Genomic DNA, 13063 nt, shown 5'->3' with positions numbered 1-13063 from the left:
AGGCCTCTGAGCCATCAGGATTTAGGTAGGACCTGTTCAAAACTTAATAATTGCCCATATTTTTGTGATAGTAATTGTGCTAAGCATTTCACATATATTACATATATATTTGATCCTAAGAGGGTGATACCCTGCAGATTACAAAATTGAGGCTCAGAGAGTCAAGCTAAGTTGCCTGCTTCCTAAATGGTCTCATTCAATCCCATAATGTACAGCATTATGAAGTACATTAATTTTTCAGATGGGGAAACTAGATTCAGAAACACTGATAAATGGTTGCATACGCAGTATTTAAGTTTGTTTATATAAGCTTAGCCTTAATGTTTTGAGACATAAGTTCTAAAAAGAATGGCTTTGGTTTATTATATGTAAACCCCAAAGAACAAGTGGTCCCACTTGGAAAATTGCAAAACATTTCTTGAGCACTTATGGTAGGTACTGTTCAGAGTGCTTTATAGGTTCATTTAATCTTCACAACATCTCTATGCAGTATTATTATCCCTATTTTATAACTGAATAAACAGGAAGAGGGAAGTAAAATAACTTGCCCAAGGTCAAGCAATTAGCATGACAAAGCCAGGATTCACACCCAAGGAGTATGACTCTGAAGCACAAGTTCTTAACCAATACCTGGTAATGGCCCCATTTGGTTTGGTTTCTCACCCAAACCCTCCTTTTTCCTGCCACTGGACCCTGCCATTTTCTCCAGTAGCATCACTTCCCAACTCCTATATAAAGTATAAAGCCTTCTGGACTTTCAAGGTCTAACTAACCTTACCCCACAATGCCTTCTATAATCCCCACTCCCTACCCCCGCCACCACACACACACACACACACACACACACACATCACCTATCTTTTCTCTGAAAACATATATACATTTATGATCTTAAAACCACATACTCATTTTCTCTTTTAAGGTCAGGGATGGACTATGACTTCACATTCCTTCATGTTGTCTTCATTGACTAGCACCAGCCTGAGCACAAACACTCCAGTAATTACTGCACACCTGAGGCCTTCATTGCCCTCACCAATACAACTAGTCATATGTGGTTTCTGACCACTTGAAATGTGACTAGTGAAACTGAGGAACTGAATTTTTTATTTTAATTAATTTAAATAGAAATTTTAAAACTGACTTTCAATTTGGTTGTTGGAAAACTTTTAAGTATGTTTGGAACAACTTGGGTACATGAATCTACTTTTTCAACTGTAAACTTCAGGAAATCAATATGCAGATCAAATATTTCTAATGCAAATTTAGCTTCCAAATTGAGATGTGCTGTAAGTATAAAATATACACTGGATTTCAAAGACAGTGTGAAAAAATGAATGTAAAATATCTATATTAATACTTTTAAAATATTGATTTCATGTGGAAAGGATCATACTTTAGATATATCTTTTTAAAAAATTTTTATGTAGCTACTGAAAAATTTAAAGTTACATGGGTAGTTCACATATTTTTATTAGATACTTGAAAATCAACTACTCCTCAACCAAATAATATAATAGTGCAAAATTTATACTAAGGGAATTTGCTGCTTGCCCTAATCCTGTTGAGGATTCAGTGCAGTCAAATGAGAATTGAATGCATCACAGTTGTGAACCACCCTTCAAAATACTCATGCTAAAGTAAAAAGTTTTCATAGAAATTATTTTTCTCTTTATGACTGATTGCTATAGGATCATGTACAGAACTACCTAATCCCAAATACTATGAACTGTTTTCAGAAGCAGTGATGGTGGACTTCAAAACAACAGCCAAACTCTCCATGAACTGGTAGAGACAGTTTATTATAAATCAAATTATTGATCCTTTAAATCTCATTATTGCATTCTAATGAAAATTCTAAGACAGTGCTTTTCATGGTTTAAAAAAAAAAAGTCCATAGCATTTAACTTGAAAAGTATAAAAAAACTATTACTATTACAAAATGTATAAGATAAACTATATTTCAGAAAATAATATTTTGAGAAGGGCTTTATCCTTTAAAAATATAATCCCCTGGTCTGTAAGACTGCTTACAAACACAGCAGAAAATCCCCAGCTCCTCTTCACAAATGGGAAAACTCATAATTGAAATTAAGTTCTTCACATGTAGTAGAGCATGACAGAGCAATGTGTAATAAATTTTTGAGAAATCAAATTTCTGCTGCCTTTTTCAGAACCCACAAATTCTGTGCAACATAAAAATAATTCCAGAAATGATTCCTAAATTTTCCTGTTTTACATACCTCAATTTCATACTGCCATACTTCAGAGAAAGGAACAGTAGCTACTTCCTTATTCCAAATTGCACAGGCAGAATTCTGTACCTGCAATTCAACATAATTGGTCTTTATTTCCAAAATGTCATCTCTGACATATAAATTTAATTCAATTAAATGTTTACTGAAGTTCACATGCCAAATATTTTGCTGGACCCTACGGACACTGAGACAAGGAAAGCAAGTACTTACCCTTAAAGAACTTTCTTATTCTAGAAGATAATCATGTAAATAAATAACTGCAATTTGGTTTAATAACAGCAAAATATTTCATGTGTAAGGAAAAGATATGGCACAAAGGAAGGAAAAATTAATTATCTCTAGGACTGGATTGTTAAAGAAGAAAAAGAACATAGTACTAAGTTTTGGAGAATGAAGAGTTCAGACAGGCAAAGTGGGGTAGGATGATGATGGGGGAAGTATTCCTGTCACCGTGATAACACATGAGTTGTTCAAGATGCAATTTCAGAGAGTTGGATTCAAGGAGATTAAATGTAAGTGATAGCTACAGCGTTAGAGCCTTTTTTGCCACTGGCTCCAATTCTTCACCCCTTACCTATCCACTATGCCATGTGACTTTGTAATCTATTCCACTAATGGGTCAAAATATATTTTCCAGCCCCTTGGCCTCAGGTTCAGCCTCATGGCTTGCTTTAGTGAGTAGAATGAGGTTGATGTGACAGTGAAGTGATAGTTCTGAGTTTTATTTTAAGAGTCCTTGCCTGTTCCTGTCTTTCTCTTGTGTCTTTGATAAATGTGAAAATCACATGTCTGGGTAATTTGCTGATCCCATAAGGAGAATGAGAAACAGGTGTAATGAAGCTGGGTTGCCTCAATTGACCCACAGATGCATGACCAAGCCCAGTCTTGATTAGCAAACCTACCACAGTCAAGCTATAGGTCCATGAGAGCAAATTGTTAAGCCACTGAGTTTTGGGGTGGTTTGTTATACTGTATTATTGCAGCAATAGCAAAACAATATAGCCATATTAGTGATTTGGATTTTATCTTGCAGATGACAAAAAACTATAAAGGATTGTAATCAATACATAATTAGATTGTTTCAGAAAGATGACTTTGTCAACAGTGTGGAAGATGGAGATATGAGGAGAGCAGTGAGGGAAGTTATTCTAATGGTCCAACCCCAAGATTTATGCAAGCTTGAACTAAGGCAATGACAAGGGGAATGGAGTCGAGAGATTTAGGAGAAAGAAATAACAGAAGGTGGTGATTGGCTGTAGGGAAAGGGAGAGGACAACTTTTCAACCAGCCCTTTACTCTGGAAGATAGTTGGTGAAGCGCCATCTACTTTAAGACAGGAAAATGAGACAGATCATATTGTCCACTAAGGTTTGGGGTGGGGAACTGGGTGGAGGAATATATAAAATATTTAGTTTCAGACCCATTGTATTTGAAAAACCTGCAAGCATCCAGGAAGAGACATTCTGAATGCAGAGAGAGTCTGTTGTGGATCTTAAGGATATATATTACTCAAAAACCAACAGCACACACATGATGGTTACTCCATGGGAGTAGATGATGATATCTTAGGATATCAAGAAGGAATTGGCATTCAACAACATTAGCTGTTGTCGGGAAGTCAGATAAGGTAAGGACTGAGAAATGTCCTTTGATTTGGCAATCATGTTACCCATAAGAGAAGGAACAATTTTGAAACTCTTTCACAATAGGCAGAGGTAGCCTGGGCCGGATTTAACTCACTGTGTATTTAGAAAATAACCGACAGTTGGGAAATCCATAGTGCCATTGCTTTGAATAAAGTCTCTATTTCACACCAGGTCAGTGTGGTATGACTTGGAGAATAGTTGGTAGATTTACCCTGAAGTCATATTTAGGATCTCAACATTTGTACTATATCTCAGAAGGAATGCTTTCTACAATCTCATAAAATATACCAGCAAAATCCAACATGCAGAGATTTGCAGAAATTGTTTTTCTGAGAGTGATGTGCTTCAGAAATGTTTTCTCATTTATAAGCACATCACAACTGAAAACTTAAAAAGTTCCCCAGTTCTCTTATACATAAATATCCATGTATTGAATTTCTCTGCAGTTTGCTATATATACATGACATTTTTCTCTCAGTAAATCACAACTTGCTCTGTCTCTTCATCACATCACATGATGATTCTAGGAAATATGACTGGGTATTGATGGCTTGCCTAGCAAATGAAATCCACACAACCAAGATGTTTTGTGAAGATGAGGCAACTTGAATATGAAATAAAATCAGAATGACCATTTGTATTGGTAGATACTGACACAAAACAGACCCTGGTATTACCTTACTCTTAAAGTAAGGTAGTGCTAGGCCACAAAAGGTGGCTCACAGTGCCTGCCTCATTTGTGGTCCCCTTTTGCCATGTGACCCTACTCCTGTAGCCACAACTGATTGAACCAGGAATCAACACCTGACCTGAGGCAACCATCTATAGACTGGCTGGTGGCCTACAAAATAGCCCAGTGTTAGGAAACTGAGCATAAGAGGAGTACATTATAATGGTTAATGACTGGCAAATCATAATCGTTATGAAGGTGGTGGTGGTGGGAGGGCATTGATGCACTTCAAACACAGAATTTGTAGCAGCTGGAGAAGCAGACATAGATGCCTCCCTAAAGGTGGACAATAGAGAAGGGAGCAGATACCCAATTCTGAAAGAACACTCTTAAGGCAAAAAGCTGCTACAAGACTGCTGGATGTGCTGCTAGTCCTCAATGTCGGGAATGATGGCCTATTTTTTAGTGAAGCCTGGCTTTATAACTGTTGAGAATTTTTCTGTCTTTCTTTTATGGCAACATGAGTCCTCAATAAAACCCCTATAATAAAGGCAACCTGAACATGTCTCTTTGATAGGTGAAACATGAAAGAGTCTGTGATGGTTTGAAGCTGTTATGTATGCCAGAAAATGCCATGTTCTTTTAATCCATCCCTATGGAGTCAGACCTATTGTGGGCGGGAACTTTTGATTTGGTTGTTTCAATGAAGATGTATCCCAGCCCATTCAAGGGGGTCTTAATCCTTTACTGAAGTCCTTTATGAGAGAATAAAAGGCAGAGACATTTGGAAAAAAACTTAGAGAAACACCCTGGAAAAACAAGAAAGGACCCACAGAAACTGAAAGAGCCAGAACCTGAAAGCAACGAAACCCAGGAGAGACGGATCAGCAGACGCTGGCCATGTGCCTTCCCATGTACAAGAGGAACCCTGGATGCCAGCAACCTTTCTTCAGAGAGTATCCTCTTGCTGATACCTTAATTTAGACATTTTTCACAGTTTTAGAATTGTAAAATTGTAAGCTAATAAACCCCCTTTTTAAAAGCCAACCCATTTCTGATATAACGCATTTCAGCAGTTTTAGCAAACCGAAACAGGATCTAACACAGTTTTACATTATTTCAAATCATGAGTGGGAAAAGCTAAGATATAGTACTGAATTTGATTCCCTACATATATCAATTAATTATTCAATCAACAATATGTACTGATTCCCTACCATGTACCAGACATGTACTAGCATTAGGAATTCAGTGGTGAATGTGATTGACATCATTCCTGCCAATCTGCTGCTATAGTCTAGTTGGCAATACTTAGATTACTTGGGTCTTAATATGTACTATTTGAGGCTTAATATGTACCATTTAGACACACCTAGATTTAAAGTCTTGAAAGCTTGTGATCCACATTATGCTTTTGTTTTAAATATTCACGGTTTTCAAAAAAATATTTTGTTAATAAGACTATAGAATTAAAACCATCTGGTAACATTTTAATCTAACGATACCTACATTTATTTTAAAATAAAGCTTATTTCAGAGCTTTCTAAGATTTAACTCATCTGAAACAAAAACAGCAGTAGGCAGGGTTAGCCAACCTGTTAACTAGAGCATGGCCCCTGAGTAAAGCCAGAAGCTTAATGGCAACAATAAGATGAGACTTGCTAAAACCAATGGTAAGCCAAGGAAGAGAATAAAGTGTTGACATTTATATGCCAGCATTCTACAACAGTGGTAATGTGCCACCTGTAAGTGAAAATGAGTCCTGGAAATAAAAAGGCTGAACATTTTTCCTCACCCTAAGTAAAAGATAAACTGAAAACTAATGGCATGGATTGGCCAAGATGATAAGGCTGAAAATAAAGAGAGAGTAAAGTCATTAAACTAGATTGAGAAAAATGGAAAAGATGGAATCTGATGCTTAGGTGAAATTGAAATGTCAAGGAACTGACATTGATGCATTCTGTGATGAACCTACTGGTAACTCAATAGTCAAGCAAAAAAAATTTTAATGTTATATTTCTTAGACTGACTAAAATTAAGAGTGAATGTCTTTCCCAGTGGAGATAAGATGGCCCAGTGGGAGTGGAGAGTTGGAGGGACGCTGTTAATCTCTTTAGAGTTTCTCAGACTCTCTAGGTATTATTTTACTTGGGGCACGAACTGACTAAAAATGCTTGATTATAGTCTACTATTCAAATCTTTACAGGCTTTCCTTCCCAGATACCTAAATCCCTAAACACCTGAGCTTCTTATAGTTGCTATAGTACTGCTGTGGCAATTATTTCCTGTTGCCTTCAACTCGACAGGCTGCAATTTAAGTGTCTGCAGCTCTCTCAGAAGAAAACACAAAAATATTAGAAATTAGAGAAAAGGCACAATTACAGCTTAGAAGATCATTTTAATTGTCAGAAAAAAAATACGTATATCATTTTACCAATAAATCTGTAATACAATGGATAATTTTAAGGAAAACAAATCATAAAATAGAGTCAAAAGTAGGTAGAGAAACTGAATAGACCAATCACTATCTTAGAAATTGAAATTAGTCAAAGATCGATTACTCCTTAAAAAAGATACCAGGCCTAGAAGAGTTTACAAGAAAGTTCTATCAAATCACCAAAAAACAGATAATTCCTTTGTTATATAAACTGTCCTAAAGCAAAGGAAAAGGATGAAAAGTTTCCATCTCATTCCAAGACCAATCAAAATGGAAAGTACTCAGCCTTCTAGAAACAAATCTCACTTATGAACATAGAAGCACTAATCCCAAGTACAGTATTAGCACAAAATCCTGCAGTGCATTAAAGAACTGTTACATCTGGAGAAGAGTTTATCCTAGGAATGGAGGACTGCTTCAATATTAGGACATTTATTAATACCAATCACTACATTATCTGAATAAAGGAAATAGAAACCAAATGATCATCTTATGCAGAAAAATCCATAAAATTTAATACCCATACCTATTAAAATGCTTTAGAGAGCTGAGAGGAGAGGTAAACATCCTTTTAGAGTATTTATCATAACCTTATAGACAAGTATCATACCTAAAAGTGAAACATTCGAAGCAAGTATTCCTTTGAGAGTGAAGAATAAAACACCTACCACCACTACTATTCACTACTGTATTTGAGGTTTTAGTCAACACACAAAGACGAGTAAAAAAAAAAAACCCACAAAATATAAACAAATGGAAAGGTTGAGACAAAACAATTTTAAAAACTAGTAGAACTAATAAGAGAATTTAGTAAGGTGGTTGAATATATGATTGACAATTTAAAAATTAATAGCTTCCCATACACCAACAATTATCAGTTAGAAAATATTAAGGGGAAAAGGATACACTCACAAGAGCAACAAAACCATACCATCGCTTAGAAATAAACCTAATGAAAAATGTTAAAGACTTACATGAAAAAAAGCAATGACATGAAAGAAGATTTCAGTAAATGCTCCTGGATAGGAAGATTCCATATTTCAAAGGCAGTTTCTCAATTATAAATTCAATACAATCTCAGTCAAATCTCCAAAAGATTTTTTTAATGGAATTTAACAAGCCGATTCTAAATATTTACATGGAACACTAGAATTACACTTAGCACCCTGAAATGCACACGAAGAGAGGCACGTGAAAACTAATACCAACTAATAGAACAGCCTGCCTCTTCAAGCCTTGTTACTAATGCTCAGTAGAAAGACACTAGCTAAGGGGATGCCAGATGTGAATGCCTGTGCTATTTAAATAGTTCTCTTTTTTCTCTCACGCATAGCTTTCTTCTCTCTTATGTTCAGTGAATATAGATGAATCCTTTAAATTAATTAATTACACTTCCTTCAAATATACAAACTAGTATTTTTCCTTTCAGTCTCTTTGCACTTTCTACTTAAAGCCCCAATGGAGTACATTTTAATATATGATTGCTTCGAATTAAAGCAGATAATTACTATTGCTCCCTTGAGACACAAGAATTCATACAAATTTGACCTGGCATCCTTGTGCTAGATCAGCTAGGAAAAATACAAACAATGCCAAAATAAAGCATTTGTCACACACACAAAACCCTGCTGCTTTACAACAGCACTGCTGCCAAACTATTTGTAAAACCCATTATTCAAGTTTTAAAATCTAATTGAAAATGTATGTTTTGTTTCACAGATTTCCCAGGAACAATCACTATACTTTTTTGCTTTTATATTTGATAATCTCTATGTTTTCCCTAATGCTCTGCTACAATCTTGATTGCTTTTGCTACCTTCTTTTTTGGCTACCTTTTAAATGTTCGTTTTTCCCTAAAGTTTCTCAGCCCTCTTCTTTCATCAGTCTACAGGTACTTTCTGAACAAACCCATAGCTGCAACTGTTTCCCACATGCTAAGTAGCTTCCAAATCTACATTTCTAGCATCATCCTTTCCCTGATTTAGCACCCAGCCATCTACATCCACCAGAATGACCCACAGATCTTACAATTCAAGATATTCAATATTCAACTGTATTATCTCTTCTACTCCTCTCCCATCTTTCTTGTCTTTGTAATGAATCTTTATCCTCCCTATTCATTTACACAGCATTTATTGAGCACTTGCTCAGTGCCACTTACTTTTCTAAATGTTTGGAACTCAGTTAAAATTCACGAAGATCTCTTTTTGGTGCTTACATTCTAGCAAGAGGAAAAAGACAATAAATGAATAAATAATAAGGTATGTAGAAGGCAGGAAACAAAACAGAGCAAAGTGGGTGGGTTTGGGGCAGGGGCTACTGTAAATAGATTATCGGGGTAGGCCTCAACGGGTGACATTGAAGCAATGACTTGGAGGTAAAGAAGTTAGCGTGTGGATATCTGGGAATATTATACCAGTCTGGGGGACGAGTCAGTGCGAAGGCCTAAAGCCTAAGATATAAGTCCCTGATGTATGTGAAGAGCAAGGAGTGGATTGTGGCTGGAACTCAGATCACATAGGGGCTTAAGGATGATTCTCCAGACTTTGCTCATTGCAGGGCTTTGAGCAAAGACATTACATGATGTTAGACATGTATAAAAAGTTCACTCTGACTGTTCTGTTGACATTAGGCAGTAGGGAGCAAAGACAGACATGAGAAGACCAATTAGTAGAGTTAGTGTGTGTGCTGTTAGAGTTAGTGTGTGTGCTGTTTTGAAGTTTTTATGTACCCCAGAAAAGGCCATGTTCTCTTCATCCATTCAAGTGGGTAGGTGGGTCCTTGATTAGGTTATTTCAATTGAGATGTGACCTACCCCATTCAAGATGGGTCTTAATCCTTTACTGGAGTCCTTTATGAAAGTATAAAGGACAAAAAAAAGCTGAGAGAACTTAGAAAGAGAAAAGCCCCAGAGGAGCTAAGAGAGGACCCAGAGAAGAAGTCACTGTAACCAGAGCTGAAAGCAGTGAAACCCATGAGTTAAGGACCAGCAGCAACCAGCAGATACCAGCCATGTGCTTTCCCATGTGACTGAGGTGTCCCAGATGCCAGCAGCCTTTCTTCAGAGTCTAGGTGTCATCCTGCTGATGCCTTAATTTGGACATTTTCATGGCCTCAGAACTGTAAATTGTAAGTTAGTAAGTCCCCATTGTAAAAGCCAACCCATTTCTTGTATTTTGCATTCTGGCAGCTTTAGCAAACCGAAATAGTGTGGTTTGACAACACTGAATATAATGAACACCATTGAATTGTATATTTCCAAGTAGTTAAAAATGGGAAATTTTATTTTGTATGTGTTAATGGAATAACTAACAAAAACCAGAGCTGTACAACATAAAGAGTGAACCCCTGGGGGCTACTGTCAGCAGCCCCCCAGAGCGGCTTCACTTCTCCATGCTCCAGCCTTGGCTGCCACAGGCCGGGCTGAAGGCTCAGTGCCTGACTCCGAGTGGCCTCCAGCTCCATGCGGTCAGAGCAGCTTGAGGACGACGGGACAGTGCAAGGATGATGTTGGGGCCTGGTTAGTGGTGCTCAACATGTACTGGATGAACAAATGCACTTCATTCATTGGAATTGGAGTTTTTTATTCATGAATTGAAGTATATGGCAGATAATTTGCGTATGGTGGCCATCTTACCCCTTTTCTGAAATATTTGAAATTTCCCCAAGAAATGCTTCTGAACTAGGAGAAACATTTAAATTTAAAGAAGCTGTGTTTTAGGGAGCAGACTTCCTAGAAGATACAGAAAAGAATGTAGATGAACTGGGAAAAGAATACAAAGGCAATGCCTGTCATTTGATGCATAAAACTGCAATCACTTTTCTTCATCTTTATCAGAGATTCTTCGTGGGAAAGAGATTCCTCACTGGATCAATTGACTTGCCTACTTCAGCTCCTGTATTCCCTTTCTACAGAGTTGCTTCCCGGGGGAGCGGCTAACTGCTGCAGCCCCCCAGTCTAGTGTCAGCCACGAGCTCCAGGAAGAACTGGAGGAAGCAAAGGAGGCTACTCAATCATCTTCCACAGCAAGCACTGCTGCAGGCTCCAGACCCAGGGATCACACTAAACTATAAATGTCTCCAAAGTCACACATTCAGAATTGTCTCTGGCAGTTGAATATCACTAGGGAAAAGCAAAGAGTAAGCATCTTTGGGATATTTCATATACAAAGATGGCTCTTCCCCAAATCCCAGTCTTTCAGCTCAGGATTATATTGTAATAAAAAAAATTGGCGCAGGAGAGATTTTTGTATGAAGTCACCCTCTTTTTATTACCCACTTGTAAATTTGGATTTACTTCTGCTTTTTACAATCTCTGTTAAGTTATATTTACAGTATTTTGTATCATTGTTTACAAATCTTGCATGGACTCATGCCACCGTGAAAGAAGACAATCTTCAAGTCTTCAAAAGTTAGGCAGGTAATCTTTATACACTTCTGACTATTGTCAGAGCTATGGCATAAATAATAGGCAGACAAAAATGTACTTAGACAATTATAGTCACCATCACCTGCCTAAGAATTGTCTTTTGGATTTTTGTTTTTGTTCTTGAAGAGATTGGCACCAGGATGCAGAGAGCCAAACTGGCCAAAGTGAAGGAGCACACATACAGCCTGAGGGCAGGGCGTCCACTTCCTCATACACCAAAGTTCCCATTAAACAGTTGGTTTTGTTACAAATATCCAGTCACCTAGGCAGGGTGGCACATTCTTGTGTTTATCTGGCATTGATGCCTTTGATTCTGAAATTAAGATGTTTTTCTTTAAGGATATTCCTGCTAGTGACTGATGAGTTTTTGCACATGTCTCAGGGTGGGGGGAGGGGGAAGGGCTCCCTTTATTTTCATACATTGATTTCCAACCTGTACAGAATTGTGTTGATGGGGTAGGAATGTCCCAAGTAGTAGACTTCTGAGTAGCAGCCTTAGTTGAGTTTCAACTGCTTTTAACTATTCAGACTGCCTTTTATACCAGACTTTAAAAACCAGAGTCTAAAGTAGCACACCCCAAAAAGGTAATTCTTTGATATTTTCAAGCTTTGTATGTACCATATCAGGAGTATGTTGGAGTTTGTTAGTTTCTTATGGGAGTAGTTTCACCTCTTAAATAGAAGGCCTAGTCTCATTGACCTCTGATTGAAAATCATATTTGTGTGTCTTAGAATCCGTATTTGTGTTCTCTCAAATATATGTCTCTTACACAACATACAATATGAATGACATTGTCATCCCAGAGAAGTCCTCCTTAACAAGGAATCTGTGTGCTCTAGTCTACTCCCTATTTGTTCCTTGGATATAAGAACTACATCATTACGTGTAAAATTAGATTTTTCTACCTTAAGAATGAATGTCCTACAAAAATACAGGATGAAAACATTTTTTAGGTTTTAATATATTGGAATAGCTAGAAGTAAATACCTGAAACTACCAAACTCCAACCCAGTAGCCTTGACTCTTAAAGATGACTGTATAACAATGTAGCTTACAATGGGTGACAGTGTGATTGTAAAAACCCTGTGGATCGCACTCTCTTTATCCAGTGTATAGATGGATGAGCAGAAAAATGGGGACAAAACCTAAATGAAAAATAGGGTGAGATGGGGGGGGGTGGTGATCTGGGTGTTTTTTTAATTCTGATTCTGATTCTTTCTGGTATAAGGAAAATGTTCAAAAATAGATTGGGGTGATGAATGCACGACTATAAGATGGTACTGTAAACAGGTGATTGTACACCAGGGATGACTGTATGGTATGTGAATATTTCTCAATAAAACTGAATTAAAAAAAAAAACAAAAACAGAGTGAATGACAAACTTGCTCTCTGTAATCATTACTGACGGATCTCCAATTGACTAATAAACACATGAGAAGAAGGTTCCACCTCCCTAGTAATCAGGGAAATGTAAATTAAATCAGAGAGATACAATTTCCACCTACCCAACTGAATTGTTTTTTTAAAAAGGCCTCAGTAGCTATCTTGGACAGCTGCTGTGAGAATCGAAAGTGACTATGCATGTAAAATGCTTTGCAGAGTTCCTGGCTTGTTATAAGAC

The 13063-nt window shown here is 37.2% G+C and overlaps 1 protein-coding gene and 1 pseudogene across 2 annotated transcripts in view; one reads left to right on the top strand and one right to left on the bottom strand.

Moving 5' to 3' along the window:
- FAM214A (family with sequence similarity 214 member A) overlaps positions 1 to 13063 on the bottom strand; it is a 137446-nt gene that overhangs the window by 112033 nt on the left and 12350 nt on the right. The window contains exon 2 of one of the 2 annotated variants that reach the window (XM_037833932.1): positions 2244 to 2324. The exons of the other annotated variant lie outside the window; for it this stretch is intronic. The gene's annotated coding sequence lies outside the window, so the exon portion shown is untranslated. The remainder of the gene's footprint in view (positions 1 to 2243; positions 2325 to 13063) is intronic. 2 annotated transcript variants of the gene reach the window in all.
- Positions 10527 to 11094, top strand: LOC119531999 (annotated as a pseudogene).

Source organism: Choloepus didactylus, chromosome 4 (assembly GCF_015220235.1).
Source record: "Choloepus didactylus isolate mChoDid1 chromosome 4, mChoDid1.pri, whole genome shotgun sequence".
In the NCBI taxonomy this organism is placed as follows: domain Eukaryota; kingdom Metazoa; phylum Chordata; class Mammalia; order Pilosa; family Megalonychidae; genus Choloepus; species Choloepus didactylus.
Note: the sequence above shows the minus strand (reverse complement) of the source record. Positions and strands in the feature narration are given on the sequence as shown.